General features: G+C 38.9%; 1 non-coding gene across 1 annotated transcript; it reads left to right on the top strand.

Moving 5' to 3' along the window:
* The first annotated feature begins 4,672 nt into the window (after positions 1–4,672).
* LOC112726106 (small nucleolar RNA R71) lies at positions 4,673–4,780 on the top strand. The gene has a single exon (XR_003165172.1). It is a non-coding gene; the product is annotated as a small nucleolar RNA R71 (small nucleolar RNA).
* The last annotated feature ends 1,220 nt before the right edge of the window (positions 4,781–6,000 follow it).

Raw genomic sequence — 6,000 nt, 5'->3', positions numbered from 1 at the left:
TGTGTGCTTGGGCTGAGCTTGAATGTTACACGTGCAGAGGTCATTCTTGGAGTTGAACGCCAGTTTGTAACGTATTTCTGGCGTTCAACTCTTGCTTGTGACGTGTTTCTGGCGTTTAACTCCAGACAGCAGCATAGAACTGGCGTTTAACGCCCTTTTACGTCATCGAAACTCGGCCAAAGTATGGACTATTATATATTTCTGGAAAGCCCTGGATGTCTACTTTCCAACGCAATTGAAAGCGAGCCATTTTGAGTTCTGTAGCTCTAGAAAATCTACTTTGAGTGCAGGGAGGTCAGAATCCAACAGCATCAGCAGTCCTTCTTCAACCTCTGAATCTGATTTTTGCTCAAGTCCCTCAATTTCAGCCAGAAAATATCTGAAATCACAAAAAAACACACAAACTCATAGTAAAGTCCAGAAATGTGAATTTAGCATAAAAACTAATGAAAACATCCCTAAAAGTAACCAGATTCTACTAAAAACATACTAAAAACAATGCCAAAAAGCGTATAAATTATCTGCTCATCACAACACCAAACTTAAATTGTTGCTTGTCCCCAAGCAACTGAAAATCAAATAGGATAAAAAGAAGAGAATATATTATAAATTCCAAACTATCAATGAAGCACAGCTCCAATTAAATGAGCGGGACTTGTAGCTTTTTGCCTCTTTAATAGTTTTGGCATCTCACTTTATCCATTGAGGTTCAGAATGATTGGAATCTATAGGAACTCAGAGTTCAGATAGTGTTATTGATTCTCCTAGTTCAGTATGTTGATTCTTGAACACATCTACTTTATGAGTCTTGGCCGTGGCCCTAAGCACTTTGTTTTCCAGTATTACCACCGGATACATAAATGCCACAGACACATAATTGGGTGAACCTTTTCAGATTGTGACTTAGCTTTGCTAAAGTCCCCAATTAGAGGTGTCCAGGGTTCTTAAGCACACTCTTCTTTTGCTTTGGACCTTGACTTTAACCGCTCAGTCTCAAGTTTTCACTTGACACCTTCACGCCACAAGCACATGGTTAGGGACAGCTTGGTTTAGCCGCTTAGGCCAGGATTTTATTCCTTTAGGCCCTCCTATCCACTGATGCTCAAAGCCTTGGGATCTTTTTTATTTACCCTTGCCTTTTGGTTTTAAGGGTTATTGGCTTTTTGCTCTTGCCTCTTGGTTTTAAGAGCTTTTGGCTTTTTCTGCTTGCTTTTTCTCTTCTTTTTTTTTTTCTATTTTTTTTGCTATTTTTTTTCTGCAAGCTTTGTTCTTTGCTGCTTTTTCTTGCTTCAAGAATCATTTTTATGATTTTTCAGATTATCAAATAACATGTCTCCTTGTCATCATTCTTTCAAGAGTCAACATATTTAACATTCTTAAACAACAACTTCAAAAGACATATGCACTGTTCAAGCATTCATTCAGAAAACAAGAAGCATTGTCACCACATCAATATAATTAAACTAAGTTCAAGGATAAATTCGAAACTCATGTACTTCTTGTTCTTTTGAATTAAAATAGTTTTCATTTAAGAGAGGTGATGGATTCATAGGACATTTATAACTTTAAGACAAAGTTACTAAATACTAATGATCATGTAATAAGACACAAACTTAGATAAGCACTTAACATAGAAAACGAAAAACAGAGAATGTAAGAACAAGGAATGAGTCCACCTTAGTAATGGTGGCGTTTCCTTCTTGAGGAACCAATGATGTCCTTGAGCTCTTCTATGTCTCTTCCTTGTCTTTGTTGCTCCTCCCTCATTGCTTTTTGATCTTCTCTAATTTCATGAAGGATGATGGAGTGCTCTTGATGTTCCACCCTTAATTGTCCCATGTTGGAACTTAATTCTCCTAGGGAGGTGTTGATTTGCTCCCAATAGTTTTGTGGAGGAAAATGCATTTGAGGCATCTCCGGGATCTCATGGTGATGAGCTTCCTCATGTGTTTCTTGAGCTCCATGAGTGGGCTCTCTTGTTTGCTCCATCCTTTTCTTAGTGATGGGCTTGTGAGATGAATCTTTCCATCTCCCATGACTCAGAGGTGGAAGCAATTGTCTTCCCTTTCCTCTTTCTTGAGGTTTCTCTGGCCTTAGGTGCCATTAATGGTTATGGAAAAACAAAAAAACTATGCTTTTACCACACCAAACTTAGAATGTTGCTCGCCCTCGAGCAAAAGAAGAAAGAATAGAAGAAGAAGAAGAAGATATGGAGGAGATGGAGGGATGTGTGTATTCGGCCATATGGGTGGGATTGGGTGGGGAAGAGATGTTGAATTTGGAAGGTAGGTGGGGTTTATGAGGTAGATTTATGGGGAAGAGTGGATGGATGTGAGTGGTGAAGTGGTGATAGGGAAGAGAGATTGAGGTGATTGGTGAAGAGTTTTGGGGAAGAGTGTTTTTGGGATTGTGTGAAAGAGGGGTGAGAAGAAGTGAGTGGAGGTAGGTGGGGATCCTATGGGGTCCACAGATCCTGAGGTGTTCAAGGATTTACAACTTGCAACAAATTAGGCATGCAAAATGCCCTTGCACACAACTCTGGGCGTTCAGCGCCATATTGGTGCTTGTTCTAGGCGTTGAACGCCCATTTGTTGCCCATTTCTGGCGTTGAACGCCAGAACCATGCTTGTTCTGGGCGTTCAGCGCCAGCTCTTCTCAAGGGTGCAATTCTAGCGTTCAAATGCCCAGATGCTGCCCATTTTGGGTGTTCAGCGCCAGAACCATGCTCTGTTCTGGCGTTGAACGCCAACCAGATGCTTCTTACTGGCGTTTAAACGCCAGTGAGATCCTCCTCCAGGGTGTGATTTTTCTTCTGCTGTTTTTGATTCTGTTTTCAATTTTTTTTATTTATTTTGTGACTCCACATGATCATGTACCTATAAAGACATATAACTAATAAAAATATAATTAAATAAAAATTGGGTTGCCTCCCAACAAGCACTTCTTTAATGTCAATAGCTTGACAGTGGGCTCTCATGGAGCCTCACAGATGTTCAGAGCATTGTTGAGACTTCCCAACACCAAACTTAGAGTTTGGATATGGGAGTTCAACACCAAACTTAGAGTTTGGTTGTGGCCTCCAAACACCAAACTTAGAGTTTGACTGTGGGAGCTCTGGTTGACTCTGCAGTGAGAGAAGCTTTTTATGCTTCCTCTCCATGTTTACAGAAGGATGACCTCAAGTTTTAAACACAAGGGAGTCCTCATTCAATTGAAGGACTAGTCCACCTTTGTCAACATCAATCACAGCTCTTGCTGTGGCTAGGAAGGGTCTTCCAAGGATGATGGATTCATCATTATTCTTCCCAGTATCCAGGACTATGAAATCAGCAGGGATGTAAAGGCCTTCAACCTTTGCTAACACGTTCTCTACTTGTCCATAAGCCTGTTTTCTTGAATTGTATGCCATCTCTAATGAGATTTTAGCAACTTGCACCCCATAGATTCCCAGTTTCTCTATTACAGAGAGGGGCATGAGGTTTATCCCTGACCCAAGGTCACATAGAGCCTTCTCAAAGATCATGTTGCCTATGGTACAAGGTATTAGGAACTTTCCAGGATCCTGTTTCTTCTGAGGCAATGTCAGTTAATCCAGATCACTTAGTTCATTGGTGAACAAGGGAGGTTTATCTTCCCAAGTCTCAATACCAAATAATTTGGCATTCAGCTTCATGATTGCACCAAGGTACTTGGTAACTTGCTCTTCAGTAACATCCTCATTCTCTTCAGAAGAGGAATACTCATCAGAGCTCATGAAGGGCATAAGGAGGTTTAATGGAATCTCTATGGTCTCTAGATGAGCCCCAGAGTCCTTTGGTTCCTCATAGGGAAACTCCTTATTGATCACTGGACGTCTCAGGAGGTCTTCCTCCTTGGGATTCACTTCCTCCCCTTCCTCCTTGGATTCGGCCATGATGGTCATTTCAATGGCCTTGCACTCTCCTTTTGGATTTTCTTCTGTATTGCTTGGGAGAGTACTAGGAGGGATTTCAGTGATCCTTTTACTCAGCTGGCCCACTTGTGCTTCCAAATTTCTAATGGAGGATCTTGTTTCATTCATGAAACTTACAGTGGCCTTAGATAGATCAGAGACTAAGTTTGCTAAATTAGAGGTATTTTGTTCAGAGTTCTCTGTCTGTTGCTGAGTGGATGATGGAAAAGGTTTACTATTGTTAAACCTATTTCTTCCACCGTTATTAAAGCCTTGTTGAGGCTTTTGATCCTTCCATGAGAGATTTGGATGATTTCTCCATGAGGGATTATAGTTGTTTCCATATGGTTCACCCATGTAATTCACCTCTGCTATTGCAGGGTTCTCAGGATCATAAGCTTCTTCTTTAGAAGATGCCTCTTGAGTATTGTTGGATGCAGCTTACATTCCATTCAGACTATGAGAAATCATATTGACTTGCTGAGTCAATATTTTGTTCTGAGCCAATATGGCATTCAGAGTATCAATTTCAAGAACTCCCTTCTTCATAAGCGTCCCATTACTCACAGGATTCCTCTCAGAAGTGTACATGAACTGGTTATTAGCAACCATATCAATGAGTTCTTGAGCTTCTGCAGGTGTTTTCTTTAGGTGAATGGATCCACCTGCAGAAGTATCCAATGACATCTTAGCTAATTCAGACAGACCATCATAGAATATATCCAGGATGGTCCATTCTGAAAGCATGTCAAAAGGACACTTTTTTGTCAGTTCCTTGTATCTCTCCCAAGCTTCATAGAGGGATTCACCTTCTTTCTGTCTGAAAGTTTGAACATCTACTCTAAGCTTACTCAGCTTTTGAGGAGGAGAGAACTTGGCTAAGAAAGCCTTGACCAGCTTATCCCATGAGTTCAGGCTATCTTTGGGTTGAGAGTCCAACCACACTCTAGCTCTGTCTCTTACAGCAAAAGGGAAAAGCATGAGCCTGTAGACTTCAGGATCTACTCCATTAGTCTTAACAGTATCACAGATCTGCAAAAATTCAGTTAAGAACTGAAAAGGATCTTCAGATGGAAGTCCATGAAACTTGCAGTTCTGCTGCATCAGAGAAACTAATTGAGGTTTCAGCTCAAAATTGTTTGCTCCAATGGTAGGGATGGAGATGCTTCTTCCATGTAAATTGGAATTAGGTGCAGTAAAGTCACCAAGCATCCTCCTTGCATTATTATTATTTTCGGCTGCCATCTCCTCTTCCTGTTCGAAAATTTCTGAAAGGTGCTTGCTGGATTGTTGTAATTTAGCTTCTCTTAGTTTCCTCTTCAGAGTCCTTTCAGGTTCTGGATCTGATTCAACAAGAATGTTCTTGTCCTTGCTCCTGCTCATATGAAAAAGAGGGAACAGAAAAATAATAATAATAGGGATCTTTTTACCACAGTATAGAGGTCCCTGTGTGAGTAGAAGAAAAGAAGAAGAAAAGAATGTAATGTAAGGAAAGAAACATAAGGGTGAGGAGAGCAGAGATGTGAGATGAAGAGAAGTGTTAGTAGATGAATAAATAAATAGAAGGAGATGAGAGAGAAAGAGAATTTTTGAAAAATAATTTTTTTGAAAAAGAGTTAGTGATTTTCGAAAATTGTTTTTGAAAAAGGTTAGTAATTTTCGAAAATTAAAATAAAAAATTAAAATAATTAGTTAATTAAAAAGAAATTTTGAAAAAGAGGGAGATATTTTCGAAAATTAGAGAGAGATGGTTAGTTAGGTAGTTTTGAAAAAGATAAGAAACAAACAAAAAGTTAGTTAGTTAATTGAAACAAATTTGAAAATCAATTTTGAAAAGATAAGAAGATAAGAAGTTAGAAAGATATTTTAAAATCAAATTTTTGAAAAAGATATGATTTTGAAAAAGATAAGATAATAAGATATTTTTGAAAAGATATGATTGAAATTAATTTTGAAAAAGATTTGATTTTTAAAATCACAATTAATGACTTGATTCACAAGAAATCACAAGATATGATTCTAGAACTTAAAGTTTGAATCTTTCTTAGCAAGCAAGTAACAAACTTGAA

The sequence above is a fragment of the Arachis hypogaea genome, chromosome 11 (assembly GCF_003086295.3).
Source record: "Arachis hypogaea cultivar Tifrunner chromosome 11, arahy.Tifrunner.gnm2.J5K5, whole genome shotgun sequence".
In the NCBI taxonomy this organism is placed as follows: domain Eukaryota; kingdom Viridiplantae; phylum Streptophyta; class Magnoliopsida; order Fabales; family Fabaceae; genus Arachis; species Arachis hypogaea.
The sequence above is the reverse complement of the archived record's forward strand: the minus strand, read 5'-3'. Positions and strand labels throughout refer to the sequence as shown.